The sequence below is a fragment of the Paramisgurnus dabryanus genome, chromosome 2, assembly GCF_030506205.2.
Source record: "Paramisgurnus dabryanus chromosome 2, PD_genome_1.1, whole genome shotgun sequence".
Taxonomy (NCBI): Eukaryota; Metazoa; Chordata; class Actinopteri; order Cypriniformes; family Cobitidae; genus Paramisgurnus; species Paramisgurnus dabryanus.
The window spans coordinates 13,943,416-13,956,629 of NC_133338.1; the positions used below are offsets into that span (position 1 = coordinate 13,943,416).

At 34.7% G+C, this 13,214-nt stretch overlaps 3 non-coding genes and 4 pseudogenes across 3 annotated transcripts; all 7 read left to right on the plus strand.

Annotated features, from left to right (window-relative positions):
• Positions 1 to 5,937: 5,937 nt before the first annotated feature.
• LOC135784364 (5S ribosomal RNA) lies at positions 5,938 to 6,056 on the plus strand (annotated as a pseudogene).
• Positions 6,057 to 6,177: 121 nt separating this feature from the next.
• Positions 6,178 to 6,296, plus strand: LOC135784532 (5S ribosomal RNA; annotated as a pseudogene).
• A 117-nt stretch (positions 6,297 to 6,413) lies between these two features.
• On the plus strand, positions 6,414 to 6,532 carry LOC135784571 (5S ribosomal RNA). The gene has a single exon (XR_010546037.1). It is a non-coding gene; the product is annotated as a 5S ribosomal RNA (ribosomal RNA).
• A 121-nt stretch (positions 6,533 to 6,653) lies between these two features.
• LOC135736601 (5S ribosomal RNA) lies at positions 6,654 to 6,772 on the plus strand (annotated as a pseudogene).
• A 121-nt stretch (positions 6,773 to 6,893) lies between these two features.
• LOC135736602 (5S ribosomal RNA) lies at positions 6,894 to 7,012 on the plus strand. Its single transcript, XR_012336244.1, has one exon. It is a non-coding gene; the product is annotated as a 5S ribosomal RNA (ribosomal RNA).
• Positions 7,013 to 12,739: 5,727 nt separating this feature from the next.
• LOC135737150 (5S ribosomal RNA) lies at positions 12,740 to 12,858 on the plus strand. Its single transcript, XR_010528248.2, has one exon. It is a non-coding gene; the product is annotated as a 5S ribosomal RNA (ribosomal RNA).
• A 121-nt stretch (positions 12,859 to 12,979) lies between these two features.
• On the plus strand, positions 12,980 to 13,098 carry LOC135736752 (5S ribosomal RNA; annotated as a pseudogene).
• The last annotated feature ends 116 nt before the right edge of the window (positions 13,099 to 13,214 follow it).

A 13,214-nucleotide genomic window follows, 5' to 3' on the forward strand; every position in this document is an offset into this window, starting at 1 on the left:
TTTTACAGTGTTGAAAATAGTTGGCAACACTGAAGCAGATGCACAGTCAGTCCGAGCAGTTTGTGCCTGATGGTCAAATCTTAGTATTATTTCTGAAAACCTTTTAGGAGATAAGGGTATTTATCCAAAGAATAACATAGGTTTTAGGCGTTTTAGGAGTAAATGCCGCAGACATCATTAGTGTCTGAGCGTGCTCACAAGCTTTTTGCTGTATTTTGCTATCTGAGTAATTAAAACGTGTAAGAAACGCTCACAACATTTCCTAACCCCAGTAAGGTAATGTGCAGTTAACCTCCTCTGTGTAGAAAATGTATGGTTAAATGTGACAGTCTAGACGTTATATTAGTAGATTTCTAGATTAATCTTACACCGCCAAAGTTTGCCAGAGTTTACAGGGGCGTGGAATCACATATGCTCACATATGAGGTAAAATTAAATGCAAAAATCTGTTCCTCTAATAATTTTATCTAAACATATTTTTTTTTAAATCATTATTGAACATTAAAGTCAATCACGTGGCTATAGCTTATGTAATTTTCGTTGTTTATATACTTTATGGATTTAAAATTACATTAATTTTATAGGATAATGCAGTTGTTGTGCAAAATGCATTAATGACACAATTAAACAAGTCATTAAACAAAACGTAAATAAACAAAACATGCCATTTCAGATGTTAAATATGTAATTTTTCTGATTGAATAGTATTTGATATGAAAGTTAGTCAACACTTTTATTTTGAAGTTTTTTTGCTCAAATTGTTAGAAATGTAAGTGTCATGGAAAAGATTGAAATATCTATAATATTTTGTTTGACATTTCTGTGAGCTGTGTACACTGTGCTCCCTTAAAAAAAAATTCTGGTGCATGACACCCCTGGTGCAGTTGTAGATTAACTGAGCACATGGTGACAAAAACGATTGACGCGTCGTTCAAATGAAAAAAAGAAACCCTGCTCGTGCGAACCGCTTTTGTTGTTGGAGCCCCGCACGCAGAGCATAAAGCCTAATGAATGGGTACACTGGCACAGTTCTTCAGGGTGATGCACAGCCATCAGGTTAAACTCTGTCGGCTGTGCATGTGCCCAGACCACATCATGAAAGACTGCCCTATGTTTAAGTGCTACAAATGCGAGGAGAGAGGACATTTTGCAAGAGAGTGCAAGGCGGTTAAGTGCCCGGACTGTGACAATTTTTTAAACTTGTGTGAATGCTGGTTTGGCAACGATGAGACTCATGTGGGCGGGAAGGTGCATGAACGAGACAACGTGGTAGAAAAACAACAGAACGACACGAGAGAGGCGAAAGACGGCGGACCTGTAATTGACGTTGACAATGGCGAACAAACGGAACAACAAGAGAAAGTACAACAGGACATAGATAATAAAACACAGAGCACTACAGATGAAATGGCAGAGGAAGAAATGAATGAATTAGCTAAAAGACAAAGTAAAGTACAAAATGAGGATTCTAAAGAACAGACGGAACAAACTGAACAACTTAAACAGGAGGAAGGAACATGTACACCACTTGACACTTCTGACACCCTGGACGATGAGATGGATCAAGATGAAATGGATCAAGATGAGGATTTTAACAAGGATGTCAACACAATGTCTGAAGGAAAACCGAAAGTGGAGAGAAGACGACGAAAAATTAAGGTAAAGCCATGTTTGGAAGGAATAAGGAAAAAAACAACTAACAAATACTTACTAAAAGATAAATATGTACTGCTAAAAGACTTGGATGGTATGAGCTAAAGAAATGGACTCAATGAGTGTTTTTATTTATTTTTTATGGTTTTAAGTTTGGTAACTTTTAATGCCAGAGGACTCTCGGACTTTAACAAATTTGAAAAAGTGAAAGAAATGTTCAAGAATGAAGACGTGATTGTATTGCAAGAAACAAATTGGAAAGAAAAGCACATATGTGAAATAAGGAAAAGATGGAACGGTGAGATTTTATACAATAATGATGATACAAGGTTTGGCAGAGGAGTTGCTTTTTTAATAAGAGAAAATGTGAAAACTGTATGCAAGGTCATCTATAAAGATGATATTGGGAAATGTTTAGCAGTAGAAATGGAATATGAAGGCAAAAAACTGGTGGTGATAAATGTACATGCACCTACGGAGGAAAAAGAAAAGAGAGATTATTTTAATGATTTAAGGTCACTTTTAACTAACCAACAGAATGTCTTGTTAATGGGGGATTTTAATACTGTGTTAAGTAAATTAGATATGGCAGATGGAATGGTTTTTAGAAATGATATGGGAAGGAGAGAGTTAAAATCAATAATGGAAAGCAATAACTTGGTGGATGTTTGGAGAGAAAGGAATGAAAGAAGGCAATACTCAAGAAGACAAAGGGTGGGGAATTTCATGTGTCAAACAAGAATCGATTTTATTTTGTGTAAGAGGAATTTAGAGGTTTTTATTGATAATGTGAGATACGATGAAACAAGTTTAAGTGATCACAAGCCGTTATATATGCAGATTGACTGGAGTACGTTAAAGAGAGGTCCAGGCGTGTGGGTTTTAAATGCTAAGGTTTTAAAAAGTGAAGGGTATGTTTTAGATATAAAGACGCTAATTGAAAAAGAAAAAGGAAATGCAATGTATATGGAAGATAAAAGATTGTGGTGGGAAAATGTAAAATATTTAGTTAAAATTCATACAATAAAATTGTGCAGATTAATTGACAAATGTAAGAAATACAATGGACAGGAAATAAGAGAGAATTTAGAAAAAGAGATAAATCAGGGTAATAAGGACATGTTAAAGATAAAAGAATTGGAAAATAAACTTAAAGAAATGGAAGAAAAGAAATATGAAGGTGCAAGATTAAGGAGTAAAGCTCAGTTTCTTGTTGAAGGTGAAAAATGTACAAAATTTTTCTTTGATCTAGAAAGTAGAAAAGGGAAGGCTGAAATTATAAAAGTAGTTAAAAAGGAGAATGGAGAAGAAGTAAAGAGGAATGAAGGAATTTTAAAAGAAATGAAAAGGTATTATGAAAAATTGTTTGCAACTGAGGGAGTGCAGGATGAAAAAGAAGAAATGTTAGAGCAGATAACAACTAAAATAGACAAGGAAGATATGAAGGATTGTGACAAAGAGATAAGTGAAGAGGAAATTGAAAGAGCGATAAATGAATTAAACAAAAACAAAAGTCCTGGAATTGATGGGTTGGGGAGTGAGTTTTATATTGTTTTTAGGGATATGTTAACCAGTATTTTAAAGGAAGTGTACGATGAGATCTTTAATAAAGGGCAGATGAATCTAAGAATGGGTATGGGTTTGATGAAAACAATATATAAGAAAAAAGGAGAAAAAACTGAACTAAAGAATTATAGGCCGCTTACGATGTTAAATACCGATCTGAAAATTTTATCAAAAATCTTAGCAAACAGACTGAAAGAAGTGATGCCGAGAATAATAAAGACAAATCAAGCGTATGGGGTCAAAGGGAAAGACATAGCTGATACGACCCTAAGCATTAAAGATACAATTGGATACATGAAGGAGAGAAAATTGGAGGGATATGGTATAAGTTTAGATTTTGAAAAGGCTTTCAACAGGGTGGAACATGAATTTTTATTTGGGATTTTAAACCGTTTTGGATTTGGAGAAAATTTTATGAAGTGGGTGAAAATTTTATATAATGGACCGGTAACTAGAATTAAATGTAATGGGTTTTTAACGGAATGTTTTAAACTAACAAGATCCATAAGACAAGGGTGTCCCATGTCAGCACTATTATATTCTTTAGTCGCGGAACCCTTGGGGTTGGCAATGAAGAAAGAAAAAGGAATAAAAGGTATTCACATAGAAGGGAACGTGGAAGGAGAAGCAATATTTCAGTATGCGGATGACACTACGCTTATTTTGAAAGACAGGGAGGGAGTTGAATGTGCAATGAAAATTGTACAACAATTTTGTAAAGCATCAGGAGGAAAAATTTACGAGGATAAAACTGTGTATATGAGATGTGGGAATGTGCAAGCTTTAACAAGTGATTTTGCTTTTAAAGAAGTGAATGAAATCAAGATTTTAGGAGTTTTAATGGGGGATGATAAAAGGAGAGCTAATGAAACAATGTGGGCAACTATTTTAGAAGATATTGAAAGAAGGCTACATTTTTGGAAATTAAGGACATTATGTCTTAAAGGGAAGGTTTTAATTTCAAATGTTTTAATGATGTCTAAGTTATGGTATGTCTTATATGTGTCATATATGCCTCTGTGGATTGAAAAAAGATTAAAGAGATGTTTTTTAGACTTTATATGGGAAGGGAAACCCCCAAGAATAGCATATGACACTTTGATTGGAGCTGTAGAGAAAGGTGGGATGGGCCTTATAGATGTAGCACAAAGAAAAAATAGCTTAAGAGCTAAAATGGTTAAAAAGTATCTGGATGATGGGAATGTAATGGTATGGAAAAAAACAATGCAATATTTTTTAAACAAATGTGGTAATTTTAATCTGGGAGAAGACATTTTATGGATGAAAACTAAAGCTTGGATGACGGAAAAGGTGCCAGATTTTTACAAGGAAATTATGAGTGCATGGGGGAAAGTTTTAACTTGTGTACAGTACATGCCTAGTGGAAGAGAGTGTATTTTAAACCAACCATTGTTTTTAAACAAGAACATTGTAAACCAAGGTAAAGAAGAGTTTTTTAAAAAGTGGTGGGATGTGTGAATTACAAAAGTGAGAGATGTTTTATATGAGTTTAAGGAGGGATTTTTACCTGTGCAGTACATTGTGGACACTATGGAGGAAGCAAAAGAAGAATATAGTAGACAAGAAATTGTAAATAAGTTTAAGATAATAAAAAGTGCAATTCCTGATGATTGGATCAGGAAAATTGATAATAAAGAACAAGGGAAACAAGAGAAAGATGTGTATGTCATGTTGGGAGACAAAATAAGAGCTTTTAAAGAATGCACTTTGAAAATGTTGTATTGCTTTTTTAGAGATTGTATTTTTAAGAAACCTGTGGTGAATAAATACTGGTTACAGAAATACAAAGACTTGAAAGAAGAACATATATGGAGCAATATAAGGGGGAATATAATTGAGTCAAAATTGGGGACCTTAGAATATTTAATTAGGCACAAGGCAATTTTTACTGATGTTTTATTGAACAAAATCGGGAGAGAGCAAAATGCAACTTGTAAAGTATGTAAAGAAGAAGATGAGGGTTTTTTACATGTGTTTTTATGTTGTAAGAAATTGGAAAACTTTAATGAAAAATGTATAGGTTTGCTTGAAAGGTTGAGAGGGGAACAAGATAATAAAGGAATCGATTGGAACAAGGTGATAATGCTGGGAGAAAACAAAACATGTGAAAACAGAAAAGCGCTTAACTTGTTTGTCATGCTGATTAAAAGTGCAATATGGGAAAGAAGAATTGTTGCAAAAAAAGAAAATACTGTTATGGATGTTGAAATAGTGTTTAAAAGAAAAGTTGAGATGTACTTAAAGCATTTGTACTGTTATTTTAAGGAGCAAAACAGGTTGGAGGAGTTTTATAATGTTTTTACTAAGGATGTGGGTATAATATTTGAAGATTTTAATTGGAAAATGCCTGACGATTATGGTTGATCTGTATAATATTTTAAATATGTGGAAGAGACTGTTTTAGTGTGGAAAAAAGATGTTGAACTTTCAAATGTTTTAAAATATTTTATAATGAAAAAAAAAAAAAAAAAGCACGCCCGCTCTCGTCTGATCTCGGAAGCCAAGCAGGGTCGGGCCTGGTTAGTACTTGGATGGGAGACTGCCTGGGAATACCAGGTGCTGTAAACATTTTATTAATTAATTAAATATTTATTTATGTCATTTTTTCCCATGAATGCGTCCTTTCTGTAAGCGTTCTCCCATGGCATGGCGTTGCCACAATAGTTTTGAAGTGTCTCTCGAATCGAGTCCGCACTCGCTTACGGCCACACCACCCTGAGCACGCCTGCTCTCGTCTGATCTCGGAAGCCAAGCAGGGTCGGGCCTGGTTAGTACTTGAATGGGAGACCGCCTGGGAATACCAGTTGCTGTAAGCATTTAATTAATTAATTATTTATGTTATTTTTTCCCATGAATATGTTCTTACTGTAAGCGTTCACTGATGTCATGGCGTTGCCACATAAGTCTTGAAGTGTCTCTCGAATCGAGTCAGCACTCACTTACGGCCACAACACCCTGAGCACGCCCGCTCTCGTCTGATCTCGGAAGCCAAGCAGGGTCGGGCCTGGTCAGTACTTGGATGGGAGACCGCCTGGGAGTGCCAGGTGCTGTAAGCAATTAATTAATTATTTATGTCATTTTTTCCCATGAATGCGTTCTTTCTGTAAGCGTTCTCCCATGGCATGGCGTTGCCACATAAGTCTTGAAGTGTCTCTCGAAACGAATCAGCACTCGCTTACGGCCACACCACCCTGAGCACGCCCGCTCTCGTCTGATCTCGGAAGCCAAGCAGGGTCGGGCCTGGTTAGTACTTGGATGGGAGACCGCCTGGGAATACCAGGTGCTGTAAGCAATTAATTAAATATTTATTTATGTCATTTTTTCCCATGAATGCGTCCTTTCTGTAAGCGTTCTCCCATGGCATGGCGTTGCCACATTAGTCTTGAAGTGTCTCTCGAATCGAGTCGGCACTCGCTTGCGCCCACACCACCCTGAGCACGCCCGCTCTCGTCTGATCTCGGAAGCCAAGCAGGGTCGGGCCTGGTTAGTACTTGGATGGGAGACCGCCTGGGAATACCAGGTGCTGTAAGCATTTAATTAATTAATTATTTATGTCATTTTTTCCCATGAATGCGTTCTTTCTGTAAGCGTTCACTGATGTCATGGCGTTGCCACATAAGTCTTGAAGTGTCTCTCGAATCTATTCAGCACTCGCTTACGGCCACACCACCCTGAGCACGCCCGCTCTCGTCTGATCTCGGAAGCCAAGCAGGGTCGGGCCTGGTTAGTATTTGAATGGGAGACCGCCTGGGAATACCAGGTGCTGTAAGCATTTAATTAATTAAATATTTATTTATGTCATTTTTTCCCATGAATGCGTCCTTTCGGTAAGCGTTCTCCCATGGCATGGCGTTGCCACATTAGTTTTGAAGTGTCTCTCGAATCGAGTCAGCACTCGCTTACGGCCACACCACCCTGAGGGCGCTAGAGAGCGATTAGGAAGTGTTTGGCTGCAGTTGGGAGAGAAAGGCTCTCCACATGTTTATGATTTATCTAATTTTTTGTTTGTTTTGAATAGTATTTTGAGTTAGTATTATTTAAGTTTATTTGTTATTTTTTCAAAGTGCTCCCCAACAGTGTATGCTGTTTGGGGAGCAATTTGTTTATATAAAACAGTAAGAACAATGGAGGACGATACAAGCAAGGAAATGCAGCATGGCAAACCAAGTGAACCGGAACAGAAGATGGATGAAAATAATGCAAAGAAAGAACAAAGAAAGAAGAAACTTTATACCAAAGAAGCAACAATTATTGTGGATTTAAAAGATGTGACTGATGGAAAAGCTGAGGATGTGATAAAAGCGGTGACAGAAAAGCTTGGTGAAGGTAAACTACTAGCAGTGCGGCCGAGAGCAGGAAAGGAATATGAACTCACACTACTAAATGAGGAATTATGTGAGGAATTATATAATGGACTAAATGTAAAAGGATGTGATTGTAAAACAAAAACATTGGAGACAAGAGAATGCATCGTTTCATTTATGCATTTGCCAGCTTATTTGGACAATGTTGAAATACATGCTAAATTAGCTCTATGGCGAGTAATGCCCCTATCTGATATTAAGAGACGTTTTTATCCGGGTACGGAGATAGCAGATGGCACAAGATATCTCAAAGTGAGATTCCCGAAGGAGGTAGCGTCCTTGCCTTATAGCACGAAATTTGAGACAGCCGAGGGGATGCAATATTTCCGGATTATGCACGACCGTCAGAGGAAAATCTGTCGGCTCTGCATGGATCCAGAACATATTCTAAAAGACTGTCCAAAATTCACCTGTCGTGAATGTGAAGAGCAGGGACATTATGCGAGAAATTGTACTGCTGTGAAGTGCCCGGATTGTAACAAAGCTTTAGTCAGATGTGAGTGCTGGATGAACGATGAAAATGAAGGACAAAATCAAGAAGAGGAGAATGAACAATCAGATAAAGGCAAAAAACAAGAAGATGCCGCAGAAAAGATGGACATGACAAACACTAATATAACCGAAGACGTGGAGAAAACAAGACAAGATGTTGAGATTCAAAGGGAGAAAGAGGGAGAAAATGAAATGGAAGAAGTTGAATGTACAACGACAGAGATATCGGAAACACAAGTGGAATTATTTGAAATGGAAAAAAGTAATTTGCAAGACCAAAGTGACACATGGACACCGTTAGACTTATCTAAAATAGAGTTGGATAACATCGAAAGAATAGATCAACAAAATATTAAAAAAGATGAACTACAAACCAAGGAGATGTCACAAAGAAGAAGATCTATTAAGGTAATGCCAAACCTAAAATTTGTCAAAAGCAGACGGGACAGGAAAAAAGAACGAATTGGAGCTATGCGTGATGCAATTATGAAACAAGACAATACTGATTGATGGGACTGATTTTTAATGTATTATATATGTGTATGTTTTGGAGTGTGGTTTCAATTAATGTTAGAGGTTTATTGAGTATTGAAAAATTTGATAAGGTTAAAGAACTGTGTAAAAAACAGAATTTCATTTTTATACAAGAAACAAACTGGAATGATGAAATAATAGAGGTTTTTAAGAAAAAGTGGCAAGGTGAAATATTTTACAATAATGGAGATGGTAGAATGGGGAGAGGAGTAGCAATCTTAGTCAAGAAAGAAATAAGTAAAAATATTGAAGAAGTATATAAAGATGAAGAAGGAAAATGTTTAGCTGTAAAGATAAAAAATGAAGGGAAAAATATAACAATGTGTAATGTGCATGCTCCAGTTGTGGAGAAAGAAAAAAGGGAATTTTTTGCAAAGATTAAACATTTAATGTATTTATGGGAAAATGTAATATTAATTGGGGATTTTAACTCAGTTTTTAATAGAATTGATTTAGGGGATGGTATGGTATTTAAGAGTGATAGTGGGAGAAAAGAGTTAGAGAAACTAATAGAAAACCATAAATTAATAGACATATGGAGAGAAAGAAACGAAGGGAAAAAACAATATTCTAGAAGACAAATAGTAGATGATTCTTTAAAACAAAGTAGAATTGATTTTATATTATGTAAAAGAGAATTGGGGAGTTATATATATATACACGATTTCCTGTTTATGAATGTAGATTTTAATGAAGTCGAAAGAGGCAAAGGAGTATGGGTTTTAAATGCAGAGATTTTAAAACGGGAATCATACAGAAAAGCAATAGAAAATATAATAGCTAGTGAGAAACAAGACAAGATGTTCCAGGAAGATAAACGAATATGGTGGGATAATACAAAATATGAAATAAAGAAATATACTATTGAAATCAGTAAACTAATACAAAAGGCTAAAAGAAGTTAAGAAGAAGAGGTCAGAAAAGAATTAAATAAAGAATTAAACAAAGAAATTGGAGATATAGAGAAAATATTGAATTTAGAGGAAAGATTACGGAAAATAGAAGAGGAGAAATGTAGAGGTGCCATGATTAGAAGTAAAGCAAAATATATTGTTGATGGAGAGAAATGTACAAAATTCTTTTTTAATTTAGAAAAAAGCAAGTGTAAAGGGGAAATAATAAGAGAAGTAAATGGAAAAAATGGTGAAAAAATTCAAGAAACACAAAAAATATTAAAGGAAGTCAGAGACTTTTATGAGAAACTATTTAAAAGAGAAGAAATAAATGAAAAGGAAAAAAATATTTTTATAGGACATATTGAAGAAAGTGTAAATGAAGAAAATAAAATATTGTGTGATGCAGAGATACAAATAGAGGAAATAAAGGAAGCAATAATGCAGTTAAATAATGGGAAAAGCCCTGGCTTAGATGGTCTAATAGCTGAATTTTATAAGGTTTTTAAGGATATTTTAGCACCTATTTTAAAGGAAATTTTTGAGGCAATATTCGAAAAGAATGAAGCTACACAACAAATCAGAATGGGTTTAGTAAAATTAATATATAAGAAAAAGGGAGATAAAAATGATCTGAAGAATTTTAGACCTTTAACAATGTTAAACACAGATTTTAAAGTATTGGCCAAGGTTTTAGCAAATAGATTAAAAAAAGTTTTACCCAGCATAATTAAAACAAATCAAGCTTATGGTGTTGAAGGTAGAGACATTACAGATACAATAAGTAATATAAGAGATAAAATACATTACATGAAAGAAGAAAAGAAGGATGGATATGTCATAAGTGTCGATTTTGAAAAGGCTTTTGATAGAGTAGAACATGAATTTTTATTTGGAGTTTAAAAAAGTTTGGTTTTGGAGATAATTTTTTAAAATGGATGAAGTGCTTGTATAATGGGGCAATGAGTCGTATTAAATGTAATGGTTTTATCACTGAATGTTTTAACATATCAAGATCGATTAAACAAGGATGTCCGCTTTCTGCACAGCTTTATAGTCTAGTGACTGAAGCCTTGGGGTTAGCGATAATGAAAGAAAAAGAAATAAATGGAATTAAAATAGGAGAAATGGAAATGGAGCAAAAAATGTACCAATATGCAGATGATACAACATTAATTTTAAAAGATATAGAAAGTGTTACCAATGCAATGGAAATTATTAAAAAATATTGTGAAGGTTCGGGTGCTAGAGTTAATATGGAAAAAACGGTTGTAATGAGAATTGGAAATGCAAGAACTTTACCAGAAAATTTTAATTTCAGAGATCAACAAGAAATGAAAATTTTAGGAATAAGAATAGGACAAGATGAAAAGAAAGTCAAGGAATTTATGTGGGATGAAGTTATCGAAAATATGGAAAGAAGGTTGGAATGGTGGAAACAAAGAAGGTTGAATTTAATGGGAAAGGTGTTAATTGCAAATACATTGATGTTATCAAAAATGTGGTATATTTTAGGAGTCATACCAATGGAAAGATGGCATGTTCAAAGATTAAAGAAATATGTACTTAATTTTATTTGGGAGGGGAAGCCACCAAGAATTGCATATAACACACTAATAGGAGCAACAGATGAGGGAGGAATGGGACTTATAGATCCAGAAATAAGGAAAAAAAGCATGAGAGTTAAAGTTGTTAAGAAATTTTTAAATAACGATTTTAACGCAGAATGGAAAATGGTCATGAAATATTTTTTAAACAAGTGTGGAGGTTTTAATATGAATAATGATATTTTATGGATGAAATTGAAACAAAATATGATGAGTGGAATTTCTGATTTTTATAAAGAAGTTTTAGAAGCATGGGGAGAATTTTTATCTTTTGTTGATGTTAAACCCGAAGGAAGGAAAATGCTTTTAAATCAACCTTTGTTTTTAAATGCAAATATTTTAGTACAAGAAAAAGAATTATTTTTTAAAAACTGGCTGAAAGCTGGAATAAGCAAAATTAAAGATGTTTTATATGAAGTTAAAAAAGGGTTTTTACCATGTCAAGTAATAATTGATGCTATGGATGATATTGGAGAAGATGTGAAAAAAGAAGCTCTTGAAAGACAATATGAGATAGTCAAAGATGCAATACCTAAAGAATGGATAGAGAAAATTGAAGAAAATTGTAATGAGAATGGAAAAGTAAAAGTGGTCTTAAAAGAAAAGGGTAAAGATTTAATGGAATGTGTTCTTAAAACTTTGTATGTATGTTTTAGAACTAAACTATACAAAAGACCAATTGCAGAACGTTTTTGGAAAAATGTTTTTGTAGATATGGATGAAGAAGGCATATGGAAAAATTTGAAGTGGAAATATTTAGATACAAAACTGGAATGTTTGGATTATTTTATAAGACAAAATGTGATTTTTACTGAAACAAAATTGGCACAAATAGGAAGCAGTGACAATGCAATATGTAAAGTATGTGGAAAAGAAGATGAAAGTCTTATACATTTATTTTTAAAATGTTCTAAATTAAACAGTTTTATGGGAAAATTGAAGGAAATAATGAAACAAATGATGGAAATTAAAGAAAAAGAAATTGAAGTGGATACAGAATGGTGTAAAAAAATTTTATTTGGTGTTAATGGAAGTAAGATGAAAGTTGTTAATTTGTTTCTATCTGTTGCAAGAAGTGTTATATGGGAAAGAAGAAACATTGTAAAAAACAAAAGAATACAAATAGATATCTGGAAAATGTACAAAAGAAGGTTAGAACAATACATGAAAAATGTTGAAGAATATTTTAAAATGGAAGAAAATTATTTTGTCTTTCAGAAGATTTTTTTACAAAATCCTTTTGTTGTACACACTGAAGACGGTTTTAGACTAGATTTTCAAGAATGATTGTTTTTTCCTTTAATATGTAAATTGTGACATGATATTTATAAGAATTTATGTATATTGATTTATGTAAATTTTGCAAAATTTTCTAATAAAAAAAAAAAAAAAAAAGCACGCCCGCTCTAGTCTGATCTCGGAAGCCAAGCAGGGTCGGGCCTGGTTAGTACTTGAATGGGAGACCGCCTGGGAATACCAGGTGCTGTAAGCAATTAATTAATTATTTATGTCATTTTTTCCCATGAATGCGTTCTTTCTGTAAGCGTACACTGATTTCATGGCGTTGCCACATAAGTCTTGAAGTGTCTATCGAATCGAGCCAGCACTCGCTTACGGCCACACCACCCTGAGCACGCCCGCTCTCGTCTGATCTCGGAAGCCAAGCAGGGTCGGGCCTGGTTAGTACTTGGATGGGAGACCGCCTGGGAATACCAGGTGCTGTAAGCATTTAATTAATTAATTATTTATGTCATTTTTTCCCATGAATGCGTCCTTTCTGTAAGCGTTAACCGATGTCATGGCGTTGCCACATTAGTCTTGAAGTGTCTCTCGAATTGAGTCAGCACTCGCTTACGGCCACACCACCCTGAGCACGTCCGCTCTCGTCTGATCTCGGAAGCCAAGCAGGGTCGGGCCTGGTTAGTACTTGGATGGGAGACTGCCTGGGAATACCAGGTGCTGTAAACATTTAATTAATTAATTAAATATTTATGTCATTTTTTCCCATGAATGCGTCCTTTCTGTAAGCTTTCTCTCATGGCATGGCGTTGCCACATTAGTTTTGAAGTGTCTCTCGAATCGAA